The sequence below is a fragment of the Triturus cristatus genome, chromosome 9 (assembly GCF_964204655.1).
Source record: "Triturus cristatus chromosome 9, aTriCri1.1, whole genome shotgun sequence".
NCBI lineage: Eukaryota > Metazoa > Chordata > Amphibia > Caudata > Salamandridae > Triturus > Triturus cristatus.
Window position 1 is genome coordinate 731,907,914 of NC_140592.1, and position 25,474 is coordinate 731,933,387.

The 25,474-nt window shown below is 47.9% G+C and overlaps 1 long non-coding RNA gene across 1 annotated transcript in view; it reads left to right on the plus strand.

The window, feature by feature from the left end:
- LOC146798636 (uncharacterized) overlaps positions 1-25,474 on the plus strand; it is an 85,869-nt gene that overhangs the window by 17,263 nt on the left and 43,132 nt on the right. The window contains exon 2 of the long non-coding RNA XR_014968736.1: positions 12,311-12,356. This is a non-coding gene — a long non-coding RNA (uncharacterized LOC146798636). The remainder of the gene's footprint in view (positions 1-12,310; positions 12,357-25,474) is intronic.

Below are 25,474 nucleotides of genomic sequence, written 5' to 3' on the forward strand. Positions count from 1 at the left end.
GCAAAACATATGGGACCAGAGTATCCTGAAATTTGGAGTAATACTTCAAGGGTAAACTGTCTGGGCAAGGGGTCCTCCCAGACTTTAGGTCTCTGATGGCAGCGTGTATTTCATAGTCATTGATTGGTTCCTCTAGAGCTTTACGTTGTGTTGGAGTCGAGGAGGGAATAGGGATATCATTAAGAACTTGTTGAGTGTCCTTTACGAGAGGCATAGGGCACAATCATAGAGCTACCTATAATAGGCTGCAAATGCCTCCATCATCTCAGGGGCTGTAGTAACTACAGATCCCGAGTCGTCCGCAATCTCGGATAAAACTGGAGGCAATATCCCAAGTTATCAGACGATACAAGAGCGCCCCATTTTTTTCGCCGTGTTTGTATACCAGTTGGGTAGTTGCCCTCCAACAACAGTGAGCTTCACATTGCAGCAGTTGCTGTACGGCGATTCCATGTCAAGTTGTTGGGTGAGCGTCTCAGTGGGGTCACGGGTCAACCTAGACTCGTCAAGTATGCAGGTCTCTAGGTCCACAATATCCTGTTGCCTGTTTCTCTCCCGTCGCATGAGATAGCTGTTCGCTCCTCCACGGATCGTGGGTTTACTGGCTGCCCAGAATGTACCAGGGCTTTGTACAGACCCAGTATTAGTGTCAAAGTAAGAGGTGGGTTCAGCAGATAGGTATTCTACTAGCTTCTCATCCACCAAGAGCCATGCATTAAGGTGCCACATCAGGTGAGTGGAAGAGGTATAATTACCTAGTCGAAGGAGCTGCGGAGAGTGGTCAAATACCTCAGGGAAGCATCGACATTTCCACTGTAGTGGAGATGTCTGCTGCTGACAAAAAAACATAATTGATTTGGGACATTGACTTAGCGGAGGCCGATAAGTGGAAGTATGCCCTCTTGTGAGGATTCCATGCCCTCCAACTGTAACAGAGGCCCAATGCGATCGACCAGTCATTAAAAGAGAGGGTTAAGACCTGTCAGTCTTGAGATATCGGGCCGGATATATATATGAGAGAGGGACAGAGGTAGAGAGAGGGAGAGAGAAAAAAAAAGGGTGGAGGTGTACACGCTGAAAATGTCACAGTGCCTCCACTCAAGCCCACCTAACATCCCCACAAGGCAGTGGTCTTCAAACTTTTTAATGCTACGCCCCCCACAGATTGGAAAAAAATCATCGGGCCCCCTCAGATTTCTTTACAATTTTATTAAATTGACAATGTTGAAATATGTCTATACATACTTAAACATTGCAATTACGTTCTGTTACTGTTTTAAAATGCAATGAAATACACGATTGCCAAACCTACTATTCTGGTCTACTAACACGGTCAAGTATCCACAGTGTGACTATTAAAAGTAGGGGATACTTGGTGTCCCTTCCCTTTTGACACCACCTCCCAGGTAGGATATAAATAGAAAAAAATGTTAGTGATGGTCCATTACAGAGTGGCTTAGTGCCGCTCATTTTTTCAGCTCAAAACAAAGCACTGTTATCAGCAAGCCCCGCCTCCCAGTTTGAAGAACCCTGGCCTAAGTGGTCGTGCAATATCTGGGTGACCACAAGGGGAAACGTCTTATGAATAAGGATCACTGTTCCCCTGGTACAGCATAAAAACACAGTTGTTACCAAATCTGCCTAGAAAGGGGCATTTTGTGCCCAGGAGATGTCTCCTACAACAAGACTATCCTTGGATGATGTCGGTGTATAAATGTGAGGAACATCGTCCATTTGAAGCGATCCAGAAGACCGTTGACTTTCCAGGAGAGGAGATTATGGCCCATCATCTAGTCGGTTGGGTTGTGTAATGTCCGTCCATTAGAAGAACGGGTAAGGTGGCCGCAGAGAGGGGATAGTGGCCAGAAGCAAAGAACAGAAAAGGAAGAACTAAAAATAGTAAACACCCAGTAGTATGGTACCAAAACCCACAAAAGGACCCCCATCACCCCTCCACCCATAAGCATCTATCGCCCAAAAGCATTCCCAAACAATCATACAACATGTAACAGGGCCTTCGAAGAAGACCACCTCCATATAAAAGGTTGAGCATGAAGGATATAAACATAAACGGACACCCTGGGTTAAGGGTGAGTAAATGTGAATGCAAAGAAAGTGAACTGGCACGGTGGGACCACCAGAGATGGCGGATCTCCAGACACAACAGCATCATCCAATGTGGGAGAGTCACAGAGGAGCTTCCGGGCCACGTCGACTGGAGTCTGAAGATGCAGGGGATCGAGTACGGCCTCCCCTCCTATCCCTTGATTTGCGATGTGGACGAGAACTGGAAGGAGCTGCAGCCGACTGCGAAAGTCCGTTGTCTCCTGAGAAATCATGACTGCGGAGGGATCTTTGTTCTGTGGCCCATTGCACGGCGCCTCCTGGGTGTCAAATTAAGTGTGTGAGCCATGTACCACCCGCAATCTGGCAGGGAAAAGCAACACATAGGGAATGGACATGGCCCTACGTTTTTGCTTCACCACGTTGAAGGATTGCCATTGCAGCTGTGTCGCTCTCGTATAGTCGGGGAATAACATGATGTGCGTTGATTGATATAAAAGAGGTGCTTGGGTGCGTGCCTCGCACAAAACGGTGTATCAGTAGTTGAGTATGCAGACGAGTAACTGGCAAGGGGAAGCCTCGGGAGGGGGGTTCTCTGCCAGCGATCGATGTGCTTGTTCCACCACAAACCATGGAGATAAGGCACATTAGGACACCCAGGATTTGATCAAGTTCTCCTAAAATTCCATTGCATATTTCAACGCCCTTGGGGAAATCCTGCCAAGCGGAGGTTATGCCAATGGGATCTATTTTCGGCGTCTTCTACTCGGGCTTTGAGGGTATGGACCGTGGCTTGCAAGGTAGATACTTTAGTTTTCATGTCAGAGGAATAATCTTCGAGGGTAGATAAGCGACTTTCAGCCTCAGCTATCCAGCCCGCTGCATTGCGGAGATCCTGTCGTAGGAGTGCCATGCCGTTTCCATCCTTCCCTGTTTTGGACTCTAGAGTTTCTTTGGAGGCCTGAATGGCTTGGAGGATGTATTTCACATCAGGGGAGGCAAAGCTAGCTGGTCTGTGGGGGGTCTCCCCCAATGGGTTTCCGCTGAGGGTCAGGGGCCGGAGTTGCAAATCTGTCTATTTTGGGTTGGGAACTTGAGACAGGAGGTTAGTCTTTTCCCTTCTCCGTCTCCTCCGATTCACAGTGGTTCTTGGGTTAACATAGGGCCACCGTTGGGTAGTACCATTTGACTATCACAACCCAGTCCAGAGTATAGACAGCCGGGGATTCAGAAGTAGATCTTCCCCAACCTACTTTTCCCACGTTGGGGGCAGCACGAGCAGTTGGGGAAGGAAGGCAGCAGGTGGAGTGCTCCCAGTGACTGTCTTGTAGAGGAGGCCCGCACACTCCCAAGCACCCTGGTGAGGCAGAGAAGGTCAAGGCAGCAGCACACGAGGGAGCCTAGAACTGCACACCCAAGGGAACAGCAGTGACACCTTTGTGAGGCAAATGTGGGATAACTGAATTCCACAAGAGCGCATCCACAAATCAAGGCATGATATTCAGAGTCCCCAGTATCTAGTGCCTCAAAGCCCCCACCTCAAGGAGCCTGCAAACGGCTGCTGCATCAACACTGAGGCTGCCCCTCTCACTGTTTCTGGCTCATCAGCTAGGCTCAGATGGGCGCTTCATGACCCCCCTCTAGATCCTCCACAGGGCCTCCAGGAAATAGCCGCATAAGCAGTGAGGGACAGGCAGCTTGTTTCCGTGCCATAACGCGTGTTGTGGCCCCCCTTAATACCGCTATGCCGCGTTTAATGAGGATGAGCAGGCTGTGCTTTCAGCACGCCGGAAGCTCGCCAAACAGCCCAGTTAGCACCGATGCGTGGTCCAGTCACCACTAGACAGCTAGAACCAGTGTGCGTTCCAAATGGCCGGAAGCCGCTGGCTCAGCAGTGCTGCCGCCATAGAGGCAGGTCTACAAGGTGGGTCGGTCATCGATGGGGCACTCCAGACTGGGGACGCCGCTCCAGGGAGGATGGCGTTATACGATGTAAAGGCAACTGCCATTTTTGTGTAGTACAGTACAGGCGCGGCCCAATCATGGCGATATCTTGTCCTGTCCGCTCCAGAGGAGATAAGGGCAGAGCAAAGCGATACTTGAATCCTTAAGAGGTTGGCTGCTTTTCTCCGGGGGAACATCCTACCGAGAGAAGAAGTGGTATGTAGAACCACACCACACCACACACTGTAGATAGTTTTCATTTAGTCACTAGGTCCTGAGGAATCGCCAACTGATCTAATTAGAGACATTTTATAGGCGAGGAACATGTTGACCACTAAGGGGTAGAGCGTAATTTTTTTCAGATTAAAACAAAATAGTCGCCCTCCTTTTTACTTTTTAATCGGGTTGTGACCTCTCCAGAATAAAAATAATTATAGAGGCTTCCCTTATCTGTTTTAACCCACACACCAGATCTACATCTTACCAGGCCCCTCACACCCACGGCACCTATACGGCAAGGAACAAAAGATCTCCGATAAAGAGCCCCTTTATGGGTGCCCGTCGAGCATTGCAGCGCCGGCTCGACGAGGAGCAGACCCATATCATGAAGCATGACACCTAGCTTGCTGGGTGTGTGAGGGTCCTAGTTCCGAAAGGAGGTATTTCCCACCTCCCCACCACTCTGAGTACTCACCAGGTGGCCAACTTGCCACCCAGGAACACCGTACCTCTTTTGTCTTCTACAATGGGGAGGGGCCAGACTCGGCTCGAGGGTCTTAGTGGACCACGAGCTGAGCCAGGCCTCTGGCTCAAGCCTTTCAAGGGTTCACCTACCTCTAATAATCAACGTAGGAAGCAACAAAAGGCTGCAGATCCAGAAGCCCGAATACTAGAGTGAATTCACAGTACTTGAGATCCCCGTCGGCAATTACGCTTAGGAATTCCCTTCATATTCAGACTGTTCTTCAGACACATTTAAATGAAGCAAGGTTGGGGTTGGCTCACCAGAGTAGTTCTATATCAGTGGGGCAACAAGCTCAGTAAAACTCTTCACTGGATATTCTGCAACTCTGCCAGACAAGACCAAATAGCCTATATAACTGACGAGTGGTTGGGATGTGAGGTCAGAGTAGAGATAAATACACATTGGAGGTTTACAGCTTAGTATTCGGACTAGTACTCACAGACCATCTCACCAGCCACCAATGACTGAACTGATTTTATGAGTGATCTCCCTTTGGGATCGCTTTTGTCTGAGGAGCCACATCTTCTGGAGGGAGACATTCCTATAGAGGAACTTAGTCAGGCCTTGAACCAATGACATTCTGGAAACCTCTAGTATAAATGGTTTTCCGGTGGAATATTTCAATCCATCAAAGTCTAGACTCCTGTTCTTTTCTGAGTATTATCTCAGAATCTTTAGAAGCAGTGAGGTCGCCACCAGGCAAGCGTGTAACTGAAATAGTAGTTATCCACAAGCTGGGTCATCCACCTGATCACTGTACCACCCTATTATCCTTCTCAATGTGGAAGTAAAGATGTTGGCAAAGGTCCTCTCCAATCACCTATCGAAAGTGATCGGCTCACTGGTTCCAGGTCAGGATTTGGAGAACTGTTTGACGCTTTTCGGATGCATTGTGGTCCCAGACATGGCTGCTCGCTATCCCCTCTGCTCTTCGTTCTAGTAATTTAACCACTTATAAAATGTATTAGGCGGATGTCCAAGTGAAAGGGTTTGACTGGGTGCTGGGTATAGTGGATGGGGTTGCACTATATGCTTACAATGCTCTGATATTCCTGAGTGGTCAGGTCTGAGAGTCTTCCAGATGTTAAAAACTTTTGGATGGTTCTTGGGACTCATACAAAGAGCTAAGTCATACATGTTTCCTATTGGCGATTCCCACAGGACCTTGGTTGGACATGTGATCGCCAGGTGGTCACAGAGTGGTTTAAATAGCTAGAAGATACCTAGAGAGCCTGGGATAGAAATATTCAAACTAAGATAGATTGGTTGCTAGACAATGTAAAATTCTGGCCAGTTGTCCCCTTATCTCCGCAGTCTTCAATCCTGCCACGTTTGTGTACCAACTACAGAAATTCCCATATTTAATCCCCCAGACCTTTTTATCCACCAATATAATTTGAGGGTCTTTGTGTGGAATCATGGTGTACCTGGAACTGCAGTACAGAAATGTTTTAAATCCACTTATGAAGGGGTGTTGCTGTTGTTGATATTACTTAGTATTATAGAGCTGCATATCAAGTAATCCCTAACAAGTAGTGTTATGACACACCGGGGGTCCTAGCTCTTGCATCTGAGAAATGGGCAATTCCGTGGTACAAATGCTTCATCTACTGTACAGTGGGTTGACCAAATCCCCCTTCCACTGGCCACCGGAGTAATAATTCAAATCTGAAATTACATGAATAAAGCCTTTGGTTGGAAACAACAGCGAAGAAAAAAAAATCCTGTGAACTAGGCAGTGGCTCTTGCAGATGACTGAACTGCAGGGTTTCTGTTAGATTTGGCTTTTTCTGAGGGTTCACCACCAACCATTTTGCTTTTTGTCCTCCTGTTTTTTAGCCTGTTTTTGTTGGTTTTAGGACTTTAGGCACTTTGCCACTGCTATACAGTGCTAAAATGCATATGCTCTCCATGTAAATTGATTATGGATTGGTGTATCCATGATTGGCTTATTTGATTTACTACTAAGTCCCTAGTACAGTGCACTCTGAGAACCCAGGGCCTGTAAATCAAATGCTACTAGTTGGCCTGCAGCACTTGTTGTGCCACCCACACAGGTAGCTTTTCAAAGGGGTCTCAGACCTGCACCTGCAGTGTCTGCGTGCAGTTTTAACTGCCCTGTCGACCTGGCAAGCGCACTCACTTGTCAGGCCCTTCCCTTCTCTTACATAAGGCACCCCTCAGATAGCCCCATGGTACCCCTGTGGGCAGGGTGCACTAAATGTGTGTGTACTGGTGTGTGTGACATGTCTTGATAATGAAATACAGCTAATTTTGTTTTTCACTATTGCAAGGCTGTCTGTCTCGTAGGATAATATGGGAGTTGCTTTGTAACATCTTACAAGCCTAACTTTCCATTGGGACGACAAGATAGAGAAATAGAGTTTAGTATGCCTGAACTCAGGATTTAAAAATACATCTTTTAGTAAGGATGATTTTTATATTATGTGTTTGAAAATACCACTTTTAGAAAGTGGGTATTTTCTTACCTACCATTCTGTGTGCCTGGTTTGTGTATTGACTCTCTGTTTTTGGAGTGACAGGGGCTGGAGATGTGTATTCACTGCAGACGGGCACAAGGGGGGTTGAGGTATGTCCTGCATTTGCTGGGTGACTCATAGTTGGGCTGAACAGGCCTGGTCTGCATTTAGAGTGGTGGGAGGAGTTTTCACTAGCACCAGGATAAGCAGTATCTACTATGCACAATGTTGTCTCCACCTCCTGTAGTGAACCTGGGCAAGAGAGGGTAGAACTGGTTAGGACTAGGCTTAGAGGCCTTTGCCACAGATAGAACAAAGAGTAAATGTGTTATAAACTTCTGGGGTCAGGGCCCCAATATTTCTAACTTTTTTGGATCAAGGAACCTGCCAAGAAGACGAACTGGAGAAGCTGTGAGGGCTACCACTTTGCTGTGTGCTTTGCTGTGTTGGCCTGCAGTGGCTGCTTCTGTCTTGGGTAGAGATAGGCCTGGACTGAACTTTCTGCAACTTCTTTATTTGAGCATCTTTAAGGGCTAGAGGTAGAGCTTACCCCCTGTTCAAGAAGTCTCAGGAACAGCAAAGACTTCAAGTTTATCTGCTACTAGCACTGGGGATTGTGTGTTTTGTGCTGCAACTAAAGAGAAAGCAACCCAACGCTGCTGTTTGCTCAGTGTCCTAAAGGCACCACAGAGGGCACCGCTGCACTTTGCACCGCAACCTTGGTCTCCCCAGAGCCACTGCTTGCACCGTGACCTGTGGGCCCCGCACTTCACACCGTCGGCCTGGTATCCCCGACTCCGTGACTCTACACCGGCATTGATGCCCTTGCTTGCACCGTGCTTTGAGGGCTCTGCTTGTGAGTTACACACCGCTCGCCCCATCCCACACCGCAGACTTAGCCTACCGACGCCCGTGCTATCGACTCCGGTTTGTCAGCTGATGACATCGCTTCAGCAACAACGCCGCTGCTGCTTGCACCCTGACCTTCCAACACCGCGACGAGCACCTCACCACTTTGCACCACAGCCCTGGTCTCACAAATGCCGCTGGGCGACCGTCACCGAGCCGCTGCCTGCACCATGACCTGAGGGCACTGCACTGCTGCACTTTGCATCGCTGACACTGGCGCTCCCGACTTCAACCCCACGGAGTTCGAGCTGCAACACGTGTGACTTCAATAGGCCCTACAACTCCTGCCATGACCTCTGGAACCACCGGCTATTCAAAGCTCACCACGAGGTCCCTGATGCTCTATATTTCCGATGGTAGTGTTTTGTGGGTCTTCCCGACACCATAGCTGGCCCGCGACACCGCGGTCAGCCAGAACTGTTTGGATTTGTTGTTCACACCGCCGTGATAGCCCCAGATGGAGCTATCGACTTCAAGGAACTCTATTTTGTCTGGTTTTGCTTATTGATATTTCTTTGAACTGTATAGTGGATTTTCTATCGTTTTAGGTCTTGTTTTGCACAGATAAAATACTTGCTATTTTTCTAAAACTGGTGTGGTGTTTTTTTGTAGTGTTTTCACTGTATTACTGCTGGTTATGTGCAAATGCTTTACACACTGCCTCTGAGAAGTCTGACTGCTCGATGCCAAGCTACCAAGGTACCCCCCTGGAGTTATTTTAGAAGTGTATTCCCCTTATCCTGACTAGGAAGAAGGATCCCTACTTGGACAGGGTAACAACCTGCCAACTAGAGACCCCCATTTCTAACCGTTTCAAACAATGGGATACCTCCAGTATCTCAAGGCTGTGCAACATTATGAATGGCACAGTGATCGTCAGTTGCTGATTCACATGATGAATATGACCTTCATTGGAGTCACTTCTTACGATACTTACAACTAGCTCAAGTCTTATGGACTTGGCAGAGCTCCTACTGTGGCAAAGGTTTTGACTGATGAATTGCATGACCACAAATAATTATCACAGATTCATCCGTGAATAACACTCCTGACTCTTTCATAACCATGCAAAGAGTGGAAGCGGGGGGGGCATGGGCATCCACGAGGGAGTCTGTTATGGCGTCATTTGCTCAGTTAAAATAGCCTCATTGTGCTTGCTTCACACTAGATAGACTGTGGAGGAAGGGGTGTAGTGGACTTGCCGCTTTTCTTGAGATGTTTTGCACCAAAATGGGGACATAACTCACAAGTCTGGAGTTGATTGCCTGCTTTATAGAGGGTGTGCTCTCTTGGTTGATTAGGGTTTTGAGGTGACAGCTCCAGCTCCCCTGGATCCCAAAATGACTCTTCTACGTATTAATGTGGGTTTGGATAGTAGTAGATACAATACGGCATTGGTATGGATCGGTCTCCTTGTTGCCAATATGGACATTACCAAACTTTGGAAGGACCTGAAACCGCCTTTGTTGGAGAAAAGGACTGGATCATTGCAGAAGTATTGAGAGATCCATTTTCTTGGCCAGAGGGTTCACACAGAAGCATCATAAAATGTTGAATGATTGGTGCCATTACAGAGGTTTTATCCTGGGGCTATGGGGTCCATAGCCCTGTTCCTTGGGCACTGAATTATTCACACATAACATAGGCAAGCAACTGAGTGATTGTTGGTGGTTGGGGGAGATGGGACCTGATAATGCTTAATGCCAATGTTTTTGTTTAGCCATGAACTGTTGGGGACTATTGTTTTATATGATTTATCTATAGTAATATGAAACCTAATATGTTAGAAAATAAAGTGTAACCCTGCGGTGTCCCTCTATGTAAGCTATAGGTCAGTTCCCCAATAACAGTAGTCCTTCAATCACCATAGTGAACCCTTATCCACTTCAACAAATTCCTCCGGATGCCTGACCACTCCACATTTTTTTAAAGCCTTTTCAGTGCACGAGAGAGCAGTACTGCTTTTTCTTTTCCAGTAAGTGCCAGGTGAAATAAATGTATTTCCCTTTGGTGGCTCCATAAAGTCCAATTAACCCACCCCTATCATATGCATAATGAGGGTAGATGTGTTTGCATGTTTGCTAAGACCTTAATAGCAATATCGAAAGGGAAGGTAGAGCGGTAAAGTGTGCGGTGGCAAGGGTACTTTTCTTACTTGCTTATTGCTGTTATTGTGGCCTCTTTTATTGTGACCAGGGCTCTCCCAACCATTAGCATCTCATTCTACGCTTTTCACAACATGGAGTTAAGATGTTCTGTAGATTTTGTGAAGCCTCATCTAGAAATGTCCTGAATCTACCCTGCTCATTGCTGCCAGGCTTTTCTCTTTTGCCCTTGGCATTGCATGCATCACATTCTGGACTTCCCTGTTGATCGAATGTCTTTCAACTTGCCTCTTTGTCCCAACTTAATCCTTTGAGATACAAACACCCAAAACAAACCCACGCTTGGCAGCTCCTATTAAGTTAGACTTGTAACGCTCTCCTTGAACACCTGGTAGTGCCTGTTGAGTGTCATTTTTCATGTTTTGTGCTCCTCCCCATTAAGAATTTCCTGCCTCCGATTAGGCAGGTCCCTAGCCACCAGGGGTTCAGCACTTGCTCCCCTTTGGTTATTTTTTTTGTTTTTTGAACCTAAGTCAGCATTGATTTAAAATGATATCCTTCGACTTGGAGCAATGCTGCTCAAGCTTCTTTGAGCGCCCTACATAGTTTTGTCATTTCCTATCAAGATTCCCTCCATTGCTTCCCTCAGAGTATTCACCTGTAAGACCCACTTTCTGAGGGCTCCCAATGCTGTCTTCTACTCCTTATCATGGCCTTAACATGTTCCACATCGTAGCCTTTGGGACTTCTTTCTAGTGTTATTATATATGCTATTCCATTTTTCCTGAATAAAGGTCCATTTGTATCCTGAGGTTGTGACTCTTAAAGACTTCTCATGGACATTGATTCAAGTAGAGGGGCTATCTAATCAATAGAATGTACCTGTTGGAGCATTGAAGTCCACACAAGAGAATAGTGTAGCATTATTTAGTCACAAACCTGTGTATAGAAAGTAAATCCTTTTGGCAAAATCTCTGTCTGCACACCTATGACGCTTGCCTTTATCAGGAAAAACTTGTATCTTACATAACTGTGTTCTCAAGCCTCTTGTTAGATATCCCTACATGCACACTGCCTGTCGAGCACATGGGCCCAAATAAATCCTTTTGAAATCGTGCCTCTACAGTTCTACAGTTCTACCCCCTACTCCCTTCAGAAAGAATTTGTTTACTTCCCAGACGTTTCAGGCAATAAACCAAGGATAACTTTACCATTGTCTCTGTATGTTGTCCTATGCAGAAAATCACTTGTATAGTTTGCCTTTGCAAGTTTTAAATTCTTGACTTCCAATAGTATTTAAGACGCAACCTGAGGCTATGTACACCTGCTGACAGAAGGAAAAAGACTAAGCAAGGCCCACACAACTGAAGGAGAAGTGACTGAGATATGGAAGGTGGCAGTAGGTGGGACTTGGTCATAATCTGGACGCGAATGAGCCCCACTTTCATTGAACAATGTTCTTCTGCTTGGCAAATAGGCTCAGAACCTTCGAGTGGATGAGCATCCTCCATCACATGGCATCTGCTATACATTTTCATAACTGTGATACTTCCAGGTTAAGGATTCATCAGTAAACTTACAAAAAATGTTATGTGCCCCTCAGTGATGATGATCTTGTTCCAGGCTGCTTAAGGATTCTGTGTATATGGCTGGATGGATCACGAGGACCAGCATAGGAAGGTTACCTCTTGTTTGCTTTGGGATAGAAAGTCCCAAATGTATTAGCCCAAAGAATGTGCCCCTATACCCCCAACAGCGAGTAAAGTCTATTTCCTTCCAAAATACCACTTGGAACAATGGTCCTTGGCATTTCCATGAAAGGGAGGGGTTGCTAGGGAGTGCAGAAGTGGCTGGAAGGAGAGGGAGCTGGGACCAGGTTTGTGAAGAGTAGGGTGACTGTATCTTTACTACTTTGTCATATTTGGCTTGCTCCAGCTTCCACGTATGAAGGTGGGCTGGGGCTGAAGTGTACCATCACTAACAGAGAGATGGGATTTCCTGTAAGTGCTTTCTACTGGAGTTTTCAGGGACTGCTCCTGATCTGCTGTTGTAATATTTTGCAGGATTCTGATGGACAAGGCAGATGTCGAGGAGCTGGAAAGGATCCTGGTGAGTAGCTATCTGGTTTGTAGAATAAGGCTTTCCCTTCCAATGATATGTAGCCCTGGGAAGGTGCGTAGAAATTGGGGACCACTTGAAATGAATGACTGGAGTGACTGGTTAGGGCACAAGTTACCATGGAAAGGCCTCGAAATCAAAAGATCTCTTTTTAGCCACGGTTTTACATAAAACATGATGTGGTGAAGGGAGTAAGTCAAACACTGGGCACGTTACTTCCTACCCTAACGAAGGATCTCTTAATTTCGGAAATTTAGGAATCTTAAAGTATTGTTAAGTGTCTGGAGCATTATGATCCAATGACTAGGATCCCCATAGTGTAATATACAGAACATGTTCCAGAAGAAAATTTACCAGGCTTTTGCGATCACCTTACACTGTCCCTAAAGTTTGTGGAGGGAAGTTCAAGGCAGACAGCTTCTTTTCTTTTTTAGCCCACAGCTTCTATGAGCCTTAAACAGCCCAGAGAGCGAGGTCATAGCAAAGGTGTTGAGAGCACACACTCTGTGCAGTGCAATTTTACTTTAAAACCACTGGACCTCAGCCTTAGGGTATGAGTTCTGATTGGTTGATAGGGCTAAGCCTGTGATTGGTTGATAGGGTGAGGGCTCCAATTAGCTCTTGGGTTTAGTGCTAGGATGTTGATCGGCTAGGTTCCCATTGCCATGCTCACCTGATCACTAGGCCTATTTAACCTTGGGGCTCAGGGTGTCTCACCTTGTGCATCCAGGATAAGGGTAGTTGCTTGTTTCGACCTGTTTTGGCATAGGTCCAGAAATGCTGCCCTTTTACAAATTACCATCCACTACCATAACCCGTCCACATCATTAAACAAACCTACATCTTCGCAGCAAATTCACACTACTTATTCACAACAAAAAACTCAATCCAGCCGGTCAACAAACACTACAAAACGCCACAAAACAGCAATGCATCTTTCTACAACTACTGCCACACAATGGCACCTTTACTGTCACGCAAACGCTACTCTGCCTTACCTCTCTGTCAATCACAGGTATCGCCAACACAAAACAACATTACACATAACCTTAATCCCCTCAAGCACACCTCCCTCTACATACAAAAAAACTGCTCTACCCTCTACTTACTTCTAACGGACCCCATTCCAGCTGCAACAACCCTTTACTCAACCCTCGCTCATATCATCCTCCAACAACCCCCTCCTCTTTTTACAGAGTAAACATAAACACTCCTTACACTTCAAATACTACTTCTTCACGCTACCAAATCAAGTACACTCATCACGCCTGTTCATCTCCTCACTCACAACATACTCTCCTCAACTGCACATCACCACCCATCTCCCCTCCAACATAAACCCCCACCAGTACTTTAGAACCAAATCCTACACACACTCACAGTATCACATATGACGACTCCACAAAAACAAACATAACACACACTCAATTTCTCACTACATTCCATCTCAAAATACCAACGAACACTCACTCCCTCATGCCCACACAAATACAGCTCCTAAACCAACTTTGCGTACAATTTTTTTAAACATGTGCAACAGCAATCACAAACTCCTCCAATACACGAGACTTTACATTCGCCTTTCATCCATTGCGCAATTTTGAGCCTTGAAACATGACCCACATGCTCCACCGCTCACACACACACACACACACACACACGACACAAACACACATCTGTTCGCAACCTTGCATCTCCTTGTGTATTACACAATAAGACTACACCACAAAACCAACTGCACAACCCACCACCTCTCTCTCAATTACTATCCACACCACCTGCACATACAGACCCAAAGGAATAACTTCTAAACCTGTTGGACGAGGATAAAGATATAGACCAACACTGCTATTCCAATACTGTTTACATCAACAGTCCACCTACTACAGGCCTAAAGGTATTGTAAATGGTAATGCTTTTTATTTTTGTTTTAAAACCTAAAACACAAATAAAAGGCATTGTAATTTACAAAGCCAATAGCTTAAACTCGCGAAAATGCTAGACCTATTGTATTGCAAATACTTGTTCTCTGTGGCTGACAAGGACAGCAGTAAAACAGGGTGTGTATTTGTACAGTCTCTCGTGCAGCACACATCTTTCTCTCTTGAAACCACCTATTCCCAATGCAATTAACCTTGCGGAGAAATGCCCGGCGGAACAAAAGGACAGTCCGGCCCTGCCCAACTGGTGCAGCCCTCCACGGCTTTCAGAGGTCGATAAATCAAGCACTGTTAAAGTGATAAGTTTTTAACACGTCCTGCAGTGCTTATAAATGAAAAAGAATATACATTGCAGTGTAGAACAGTAGGTATAGAGCCTATGACGCCAATATGCCATTTCAAAGCGCTAAGAGCTGTGCTCACGCTAAAGATAGATAGACCTGGGAGGTTTTGCCCACTCTAGAATCAAAAATTAGCTAGCATTCGCGCCAAGAATTTTCAATTCTATTAAGGACACGGAGCGAGGTCCGGCCAACTATTGAAGAGAGACAGAACCAGCGAGACGTCCCACAAAGAGGAATACTTTGGTTTGGGAGGATTGGCTACTCTAATGCCCTTTAGGAGTTTACAGATGAGAGGATGCATCCCAACAGGCTTGCCCTCGATCTGAGAGTGGCCTGCCGAGATGGCGGAGCGGAAGTTATTAACCGAGCGGTAGGCTAAACCCTGCGACGCCTTCTCCGAAAGAAAATTTACAACATAGGGTAATCCTGCCCCCACGGGATCCACATGTTGTCCCACGCACCAACGAACCCAGCATCCCCAGGCTGAAGAATATCGTTTCTTGGTAGAGGGGGCCCATGCTTGATTGATAAAGTTTGCAGCCTGGTCCGAAAATCCTGGCATTTGCCAACGCTGCCTGAAAGTCTCCAGGCCATCAGGGTCAGGTGCCCCGATAGCACCATCGGGTGTGTCTCCCCCTGAGGGCCCTGGAGCATGGTCGAGGACCAAGGAATCCGCCTGGGGAAGTCGCAACTCGCCTCCATCAGCAACGGGAACCAAGGCTGCGACTTCCACAGGGGAGTCACCACTATCACCTCCGCTTTCTGACGCATCACTTGAGTGAACACTCGGGGAATGAGGATGAACGGTGGAAACGCATAGTTCAACTGTTGAGACCACTCCTGAGCCAAGGCATCGGTCGCCCGCGCCAGAGGGTCCGGCCTCCAGCTGAAAAACTGCGTCATTTGACGGTTCAGCCTGGAAGCAAATAGGTCGATCTCGCAGCGTCCCCAAATCTCCTGTAACCAGTGAACCACCCGCGGGCAAAGTTGCCAGTCGCTGTAGTCCTTGAGGTGGCGAGAGTTCCAATCCGCCACCACGTTGGACTGACCCGGAATGTACTCCGCTACCACCGATATCTGGTTGTTTAGGCAGTAATGCCAAAAGGCCTTCGCTACCTCCACCAGCATCGAGGACCTCGTGCCCCCCAATTTGTTGATGTATCGGACTGCCGACACGTTGTCCATCCGAAGAAGGATGCAACATGAGATCTGCCGGGGGGCCAACGTCCGGATCGCAAAGGATCCTGCGAGGAGCTCCAGACAATTTATGTGAAGATTTAACTCCTCCAGGGACCACCGTCCCCCTGTGGACATATTTCCGCAGCGCGCTCCCCAACCCCAACGGCTGGCGTCGGACTCTATGACCACCTCTGGCAATGAGCCGAAGATTGCTCTGCCGTTCCACGCCTCGACGTGGGCCAACCACCACTGCATCTCCTCCCTCACCTCCTGGGTGAGGGGGACTACGTCCGTGTAAGAAAGGCCCCTCTGTAAGTGCTGGATCTTTAGGCGTTGAAGGGCCCTGTAGTGCAGGGGGCCTGGGAATATCGCCTGAATGGATGACGCAAGGAGGCCCACTATGCGGGCAATCCCCCTGAGCGAGACCATCTGCTTGGATAGAAACGAGCGTAGTTCCTTCTTGATGTCCCGTAGCTTGGAGCTCGGGAGACAGAGTTGGGCCGTCTGAGAATTTATGACGAACCCCAGAAAGTCTATCGTCTGCGTGGGAGAGAGGACCGACTTCGGTTCGTTGATCACGAACCCCAGGTTCTGCAAAGTATGAATGGTCATGCGCAGGTGCCGAGCCACTAGTTCCGGAGACTGCGCCATAATGAGCATGTCGTCCAAATAGACGATCATGCGAACCCCTTGTTCTCTGAGGTAGGCCACGACCGGCTTCAGCACCTTGGTGAAGCACCACGGAGCTGAGGAAAGTCCAAAAGGAAGGACCAAATACTCGTACCACCGGTTCCGCCATTGAAACTGAAGAAATCTGCGGTGGGGACGATATATGGGAACGGACAGATAAGCGTCCTTCAGGTCCAGACGGACCAACCAGTCCCCTTGTTTCAGTAAATCCGCCAATAGATGGATGCCCTCCATCTTGAAGTGTTTGTAAGTAAGAAAGTGGTTGAAATCCTTCAAATTGAGTACTAACCTGTAACCGCCTCCTTTCTTCTGTACCAGAAAAATAGTGCTGCAGAAACCGCGAGGGCCCTCTCTGCAAGGAGCTATCGCGCGTTTCTGCAGCAATGCGTCTATTTCTGAATCTATGAAATCGCACTCGCGTTGGGAAAAAGAAAGCTGTCTGGGGCGCTGTACCTGACGGGGCGTCTGAAAAAACTCTAGTTGGAACCCTTGAACAGTCTGTAATACCCAAGCGTCTTGTGATATCTGAGCCCAATTGTGAAAGAAATACCGAGTACGCCCCCCCAAGGGAAGAGGAAGTAAATCTGAAGCGCTCACCTGAGGAATCAGCGGCTTGGAATCCTCCACGATAGGAGCCTTTGTTAAAGCGCCGTTTGTTGAAGCGCTGTCTGGTGGGGTAGAAGGTACCACCACGGGTGGAGTCCCAGTCACCCCTGCCGCGTCCGAAATCTCCTCGCTGGGGACCTTGAGTGTGCTGACGGCCAAACGAGCGTCCCCGCCCTCGTCCGGCCCTATTGAAAACACCGGCGTGAAACACGCGCTTGATCCCTGCTTGAGCCTTGTCCAGAGTAGTAAACGTGCCCACATACTTCGCAACATCCTTAACAAACCGGTCCCCAAAGAGGTTGCCGTCCGCCAACGGCCCAGGTTCCGACGCGGCCAGCTCAGTAAGGTTGGCGTCCATCCGCATTAATATCGATTTCCTGCGTTCTGTCGATATCGCGCAGTTGGCATTCCCCAACAAGCAGATAGCTCGTTGGGTCCAGCCCGCTAGCATGTGTGGATCGATCGCACTCCGAGATTCCTGCGCCTCAAGGGCCATTTCCAAAATTTTTGCCAGGGGGCCGACCACATCCAGGAGCTTGTCTTGGCAACCCCGCCAAGCGCGATCAATCCCTTTCTTGGGATCCTTGGCGAACTTTTTTAGGAACGTTAGCATGCTAGGGTCAATGTCCGGCGTCTCCGCCACTTTGTCCGATAGGTCCGGTCTTGGGCATTCTGACTTTAGCCTACTGCGCACCTCCTTGTCAAACCCCTTACGTAAATTCTCGTGCAGGTACGCAGCCACCTCCGGAGCCGGTAACCAGTCCGATGATCGGGGGTGCACGATATCTGCGGGGTTAAAAGTAAAGGGTGTAGGAACCTCTGGGGGTTCCGCATGCTTGGTCTTCCTGGACTTCTTTTTAGGAGGGGAGTCGTCCGGTGTGTCCGAGGAAGTGGACGTAGACTCTGTATCAGTGTCTTGAACCCTCTCACGGTCTCGAGATGGGGGCGGCAGCGCCTCGTAGGACTGTGAATGTGGCCAAGGCTGACCCCGGGAATCCCCTGACGTCCCCTCTGTTTGTTTAGGGAAGCCATGCTTCTTAGCAAACCTCTCCAGCTGTTTAGTGATGGGCTTTAAAGCCGTCGCCAGAGCTTGCTGTACAGTTCCAGGAACTGCTTTTTCTAGGGCCTTGCTGACCGACTCCTGGACAGAAGCATCCAGGGCCTCAACAATATTGTCCTCAATGGCAGGTCCTCCTACCTCCTCCTCGTACAAGGTATCGTCCTCCTCATAATGCACCCACGTATCCATAGTGGAACCACACTTGTAGCGGTACTTGCTCATAGTGCAAGAGCAAAGAGGAATCCAAGGGGGGAGCCAACCCACAGCACAGCAGCACCGGTACCTAGCTCCTCAGCCAACAGCTGTAGAATAATTATTTCAGCCCACAGGGCGTAATGGAGCCAAGAGCAATATTAAATATAAGGAGGTGTGCTCCCTCCAGGCCCAGGTCGTTCTTACAGCCAGCCAGGCGTCAGCAGTGCTCTTTCGGTAAAAACTACAGCTCAAATGCTGAAAACGAAACTAATCGGGTCGTTTCGATGTGCGTAGCCCAAATCCTACTAAATCCTACTAGATTGGGCTACGCACGTGGAAACGCTAACGAAACTAAAACTAAAGGCTCCTGGCGTCAGCGGCGTACAAGGGAAGCCCAGCGCCCATGAGACATCAATTTTGAACCCACCGGAGGCGGGGCGGTACCAGGTGCTGATCGGTAAGCGCAACGCGCTAACGGGGCATGCGGTGCGGCCGAGCGTCGCGTGTAAATCCCCAAGTTTGAAATCATGCGCTTTTCGCGCCTCGGCCCGCTAATCGGCAAAAAATGCCGTCGATCGAACCGCGCTCTACCGCGGTGTTCACCAGGCGCCACAGCGCGATTCAAATCCCCAGCAAACCAAAGGCTGCACACAAGTCAGGGCGCGCGCGCCGGAACATAAGCATTATCAGCATCAGCTTACAATAGCCATCGCTTGTAAAACACATAAGCATTAAGATTAAATCAAATCGTAGCTCTCCACTTAACTGTCTGCGTGAGCAGCAAAGAAAGAGGACTAGTTCCGGTATGGCTGGCTCTTATGGGGCCCTGCAGGAAGTGATGTGACATATGCATCATGAGAAAAGTGTTGTTTTTTCATGTAACAAAAGTTTTCATTGGCTGCTGTGGGTAGCAATAAATAGAAAGAGAAGCATAATACGAAGCCTCCGGTCCTGTAATAGAATCGGATGCGTTTGTACGCCAATTCTAACGCAAACGGTATTTTAGTGGTCTACGGCAATGTCAGCCCCAGGCCTTCGGGTCACCAGCCTTTTGACAAAGCTCCCTCTTTCCTTCCAGAGCAGCCCATCTCCATGTAACAGATGTAAGTAGCTCCCCTAGAATGGATGGCTTTACTGGGAGTCGCAGCAGAGAGGCCGAGAATCGAATGGGCATGGAACGTGCCAATTCGTTCTCTCTATGGCAAGAGTTAAGCTTTTGCGTCACTGGTCCCAGCCTCGTGGGCCGCTGGAGAGCATTTGGGAGCTACAAGGGCTGCTCCCGCCTCTGAAGCAGAAGCAGCCCGAGGGATTACCCGAGGCTGTAAATTGATTAAATCATGTGCTGCGGAAGGATTAAAAGACAATGTAAATAGTGGATTGCCAATCACACCACTTTCCCTTGGTAGGTCAGCAGAGCTATGGCTCGCCAACGCCCACCCCGCTTCTCCTCAATCACACATTATAAAGCAACTTTAATAAACACCAACGCTACTTTTGTACAATACTGGTTTTGCAATGTAATATCATTTATACCTAAACTTCTGTGTGTTCACCCAAGACCCGAAGATGCATTTATAGACCTCTCAGCCTCCTGCGATGGTCACGGCCTTGAGATAGGTAACGCTGCAAACCCCTTGCCGCCGGTAACAGAATCTGGCCAGCAGAGGGCGCTGCCGGTCAGGGATGCGGGCGTAAAGCAGGACTGGGAATGGGTCTTAGAGCCGGAACAGCAGAGACCGCTGCAGGCTAGGTGAAGGTGCATCTGCAGAGCGGTGCTTGGACGGACCTCACTCGGCGTTAAAACAGCAGAGAAAGCTTTTGTTCGGGTATGAGGGGCACTGACGTAGCTTTGTTCGGGTGGCAGGGGAGGGAGCGCCCAGCGGGAGTAGGGCATCGGCAAGCTGTGCGAGGGTACGGAATTAGAACGGGGGCGCTCAGGAATAAGGCCCACAGAACCGTGTGAGTGCAGCAGGGTTAGACCAGCAGAGGGCGCCGCTGAAAGCAGCGGGGGAATAAGTAGAGTAGTGTGAGGGCAGAAGGGCTGTTGGAGCCGACGGTGCTACCAGTCTGGTGTGACGGCCTGTGGACTCCGTCTCAGAACTAGAAGAGCAGATTACGCCGATGGGTCAGATTTATTTTTTTGCTGTTTTATGCAGCACGATTAGCACAGAAAGATTTTAGTTGATTTGCTCTAAATCACACGAAGTCGAGCCGATGCCGGGATTCGACCCCGGTTCTCCAGTTGTAAACTTAGCAGCTCTGGCCTAGAACAACATTGCTGAAGCGCTCTATCGGGTTGCAAAGTGCCATTGGTCCTGGGACAGGAAAGGATGATGCAGGGTAGGGTATGGCCTGGGTGGTCTGGCAGTGAATGGGGAAGGGGGCGGTACTAGGAAAATTAGCATTTTGACGTGTAAAGAACAAGACCCTTCGTACATTTTCCCTTTGCATGTAACGTGCAATGAGAGGCTAGCATTCCAGTAGACCTTCGGCGACTTTCATGTTTGGTAATATGAGCAATAACAGTTCTCTACAGCACTGCTAAGCTGTGCTGCAAGTTGCAGGTATCAACGAACAAACAATAAGAAGCTGTTACCACGCAATGGAATTATAAAGTGAAAGCGCGCCATGCGCATTGTGCCTGCCTGCAGCCCTGCCTCCTTTTGGGATGGCCCATCCGGACTGGATCACTGCTTGTTTATATAACACGCCTCGTAAAGATAAGAAGGTGCTTCACGACAGCCATGAAGCAAGCGATCCAGTCCGGAGGGGCCGTCCCAAAAGGCAAAAGGGCGGCAACAAAAAAAACTTATTTCCAATGGCAGGCCACCGTTTAGCATAAAAGGTGACACCAGCCAATGGAAATAAGGGGCGGGGCTTCAAGCCCCCTTCTGAAATCCCTTTCTCACAATATCTCTAGCCAGCGAGCAGCGCATGCACTGCAACACTAGGCGAGACCTAAAAAGTTACTATTCAAACAGAATTCAGATTGCAAAATGTGCAAAAAAAGAATTTATTAAAATTTACTGTCAAACTGCAAGTATTACACAACCAAAGCAGACCTGTTTTATTCCAATTTAAACCCAAAGAGAACTACCAGCACCAGCTCTTTTCCAACAATCCCCCCAAAAGGTAGTTTAACCCAACCTCTGCATTTCTTCAAACAACTATGAGAAACTGATTTTATAGATCTTCTAAAAACAAGCAGGCCAGCTAGCTCCCCCTCTAGCTCCTGTTTATCAGAAGTCTTCAACAATATCCTTTTAACAACCTCTGCTATCCCCACCCACCTTCAATCAAAACCATCATTCCTTGACAACATAAGGTTTTCTTAAAGCCCTATATACACCCAATAATAAAGAAAACAAGCCTGGACCCTCAAGACCCAAACACCTACAGACCTATTGCAAACAGACCATTCACCCAGATGTCTCAATTTATTGAAGATAACTTCATACTTTCTGACTGCCAAACAAGATTCCATCCAAGAAGAGGCACAGAATCTACCCTACTCCTCGTTTGGGATAACCTTAAAAACGCAGTAGACCATAATGGGGTGGTTGCACTACTTCTCTTTGATCATTCAGCTGCCCTCTGCACAGTAGATCATGGCACTAATTCAAAGACTCTGCGAAGGGGGCATAGAGGGGACTTCCCTTGACTGGACCACATCCTACCTTTAAAACAACAAATGTCATCCATACTCCGCCTCATCCAAACCCTACCTCATTAAAGCTGGGGTCCCCCAAGGCTCTATCATCTCACCCAGGCTTTACAACATCTATATCAAGTCATTACCGGCAATTATCAATACATTTCAGCTCGCCTGCTATACCACACAGATGACACACAAATACTTCTTAAACTGGAAACCCCAAAGACATTGGAAACTCCAAAATCTTCAGTTGCTTCCAAACCACTGATCAGTGGATGGCCTGAAGCCATCTCAAATTGAATGCCATCAGCTGGCCCCAGCGTACCCTAGGTGGAGGCTATCACTGAACCCCTGAGCTTATCCATCTGTCCACGGGCATGTGACAGCTCTCAGGCCAATACTGAGTTACTTTCCCAGCAGGAAGCCCCTCCTAAGGCCACGCACAGGCCTCTCTCTCCCGTTATAATATAAAACAGGGAGCGTAGTGTTACCCACTGTTTACAAGGGAAAGACGGTAACTCTATACAAAATCATGCAGATATACATCTAGTTCCTTGTAGCGAGAGCCTCCAACTGCCCGCAAAGGGGACTCCTAGGACCAGTGGGGGCACTAAAAGGAAACTTCAAACCATTGGGGGCAAAGCTAAGAAACCCAAACCTAAGCCAGTTACCAAGCCCATGGTTTCTGTGCCGGTAGCTACAAATTTAGATTCCTCTATCAGCACGGGTTGAGTCACCAACTTCTTGGTGGTCAGTTAGCGGGCAAACAGGGGCAGCCAGTGGAAGATTTTCAGCGCTTACCAGTTATTCATCTCCCACCAGAATCTACACCCTATGTAGTGATTCTGGGGAGCGTGCCACCGCTCCCACTGGGCATTAATGAGGATTTTTACCAGCTTAAAAACAAAGTAGTTCACTGGTTATCTAATAATACCACTGTGGGTTTAAGGGTGGAACGACACATTATCATGGTGCGTCGAGTTGGCTGGATAGGCAGCTCGCGGAAATCTGGAGGGGGGGACTGCGCTATTGTGAATTTTAATAGATCATTTTTAGCAGAAATAATTCTGTCCAGGGACTTTAACTCTGGTCCATCAAATCATGGGTCTGCTGTACAGGCACTACCGTTAGGTTTTTTTCTATAAAGCAGATACACATGGGTATTCCAGGGACTAGCAATATGGATGCTCCCCATGATGGGTGGTTTCATAAACCTTCTGCGGCACAACATCCGTGGTACCCAGTAGTTGCACGTAGTCTAAACCAGCCAGTTGGGCACTACTCTGTCCCCCCCTCTAGAGCTATCTAATAGATTTTCTACTCTATCAAGGTTGGTGGAGTGCGATTGACTGCATAATTCTGTAAAGACCGCCATAGAGATAAAGTCTCAGCAGAAGGTTCACCCTCCAATTGTGCAAAGTATGATGGTCCCCAGTGTATCCAATAACAATGTTTTGTTGTGGAACATTGCAGGCCTGGCTGATAAGTTCCAGGATCCCACTTGGCAGCAGTTCGTCAGGCAATTCTCAGTGATTTGTCTCCAGGAGACATGGTTGGTGAACTGTAATTTATTCTTGGAGGGATTCAAGGCCTTCTTCGTTCCGGCTTCCCCGTCGGCTTGTGGCAGAGCTAAGGGTGGTCTGGTTATTTATATATCTCTGGCACTGGATTGCCGGATTCAGACTCTCCCGTCCTCGAAGTTGGGTCTTCAAGCCATTGTACTGAAGAAGGGGTCTACTAGTATGGGCCTGACTAACTTTTATAATGCGACGACAAGTACTCTAGGGGAATGCAACATCACCCAGTTGGGTTTCTACATAAGACAGACTTGTGGTTTTATATCGCACAACCTAATGGTGCTGGGTGATTATAACATCCACCCTTGCGGCGATCCAAGGTATAAAAGTATGGCCGACCTGGGTTGCCCCCGAATGCGGGAGTTCCACTTTGAGCATTCTACCCAAGGGGAAGTTTTGAATAATTTACTCAACAAATTTGATCTAATGTCACTAATGTCTCTCTCTGCCCCACACAGTAAAGCTCTTGTTCCTTCTTTTAAAGGGAGAGGTAGTGGATCTTTTATTGATTATATTCTAATTTCATCCCTTCAGTCTTTATTTTGTGGGTTTACTATTAAGGAAAGTGTTTATAGCGACCATAATCGCCTCTGCGTGCAATTGTGGCCCACTTTCATCTAGCAAATCCAGGGTGGAGATACCGGGTATTCGAAGACCAACGGACGGTAGGCGCCGTCTCAAAGGGTCACAGGTTGCTCCTGATGTCTTTTATAGTGTGGTAATACACGCATGTGCTCCCGAAGTAGCACTTTGTGTCTCGTCGGGTACCTCATTGAAGGATGTCCTTAGCGCCTTTAATGTTATAACCATTAGGGTAGGGGAACTCTTAAGTGCACCTGCACGTAGGGTAGTTACTTCAAATCCCAGATGGTTTGACTCATCCTGTTCTCAGGCGGCACGGAAGCTGAAGGAGGCTTTGAATGTTATCCCGAGAAACCAACCACTGATGCATGCCTGTCGTAATGATATAAACAGGTCCTGGCTATACGCTATATTGTTGTAAACCTCTCTGAGCATGAGCTAACAACAGGCCAGCTTAAGGTATTGAATCGCGGACTTGGTTATGTTACGACTCCTAAACATGATTCTTTTAAATGTCGGACTGAAGTCCACGAAGTGGTGAGAAAAATTAAGATCAAAAAATTCTTTGCTAACAAAGAACCGATTTCCACCTCGGTTTTTTCAACGGATCTACACCGTCCCTCCCAGTTCTGTCCACCACTATCCACAGTGGGCCCTGAGGTCGCAGTTTTTGAGAACAAGGTATTGAATGAGATCAGACTGCTCGAGGAATCCCAGCATACCAATACTTTTAATAACGTGAGCAAATTGGACTGGGATGCAGTGAAATCTTTACAGGATAACGCTGCGTTGACCATTAAATCTGCTGATAAGGGGGGCGCTGTGGTCCTTATGAATACCAGCGACTATGAGGCTGAAGTTCTGAGGTTGTTGAGTGACAGGAGGAATTACCGTCTTCTTGTACGTGATCCCACGGCCGAATTGCTACAACTGATTACCACCATTGTGGCACAGGCGCGTGAGAAGAAGTGGATCACCGCTAAAGAGGCAGAGTTTCTTGTTAATGTCAACCCCAGGATACCGGCATTCTATGTTCTGCCGAAGATTCATAAGGCCCAGCGTCCGTCCCCCCCCCCCCCCCCCCCCCCCTGGTCGCCCAATCGTGTCGGGGATCTCCTCGGTACTCGAGCCCCTTTCGCAGTTTGCTGATTTCTTCCTTAGGGAATCTGTAATTAACCAGCGGTCATATGTTCAGGATACGACAGATATCCTGAACATCATAAATGAAATGGACTTCGACCCTTCCCAGCAGTTACTTGTGACTATTGACATCGAGTCCTT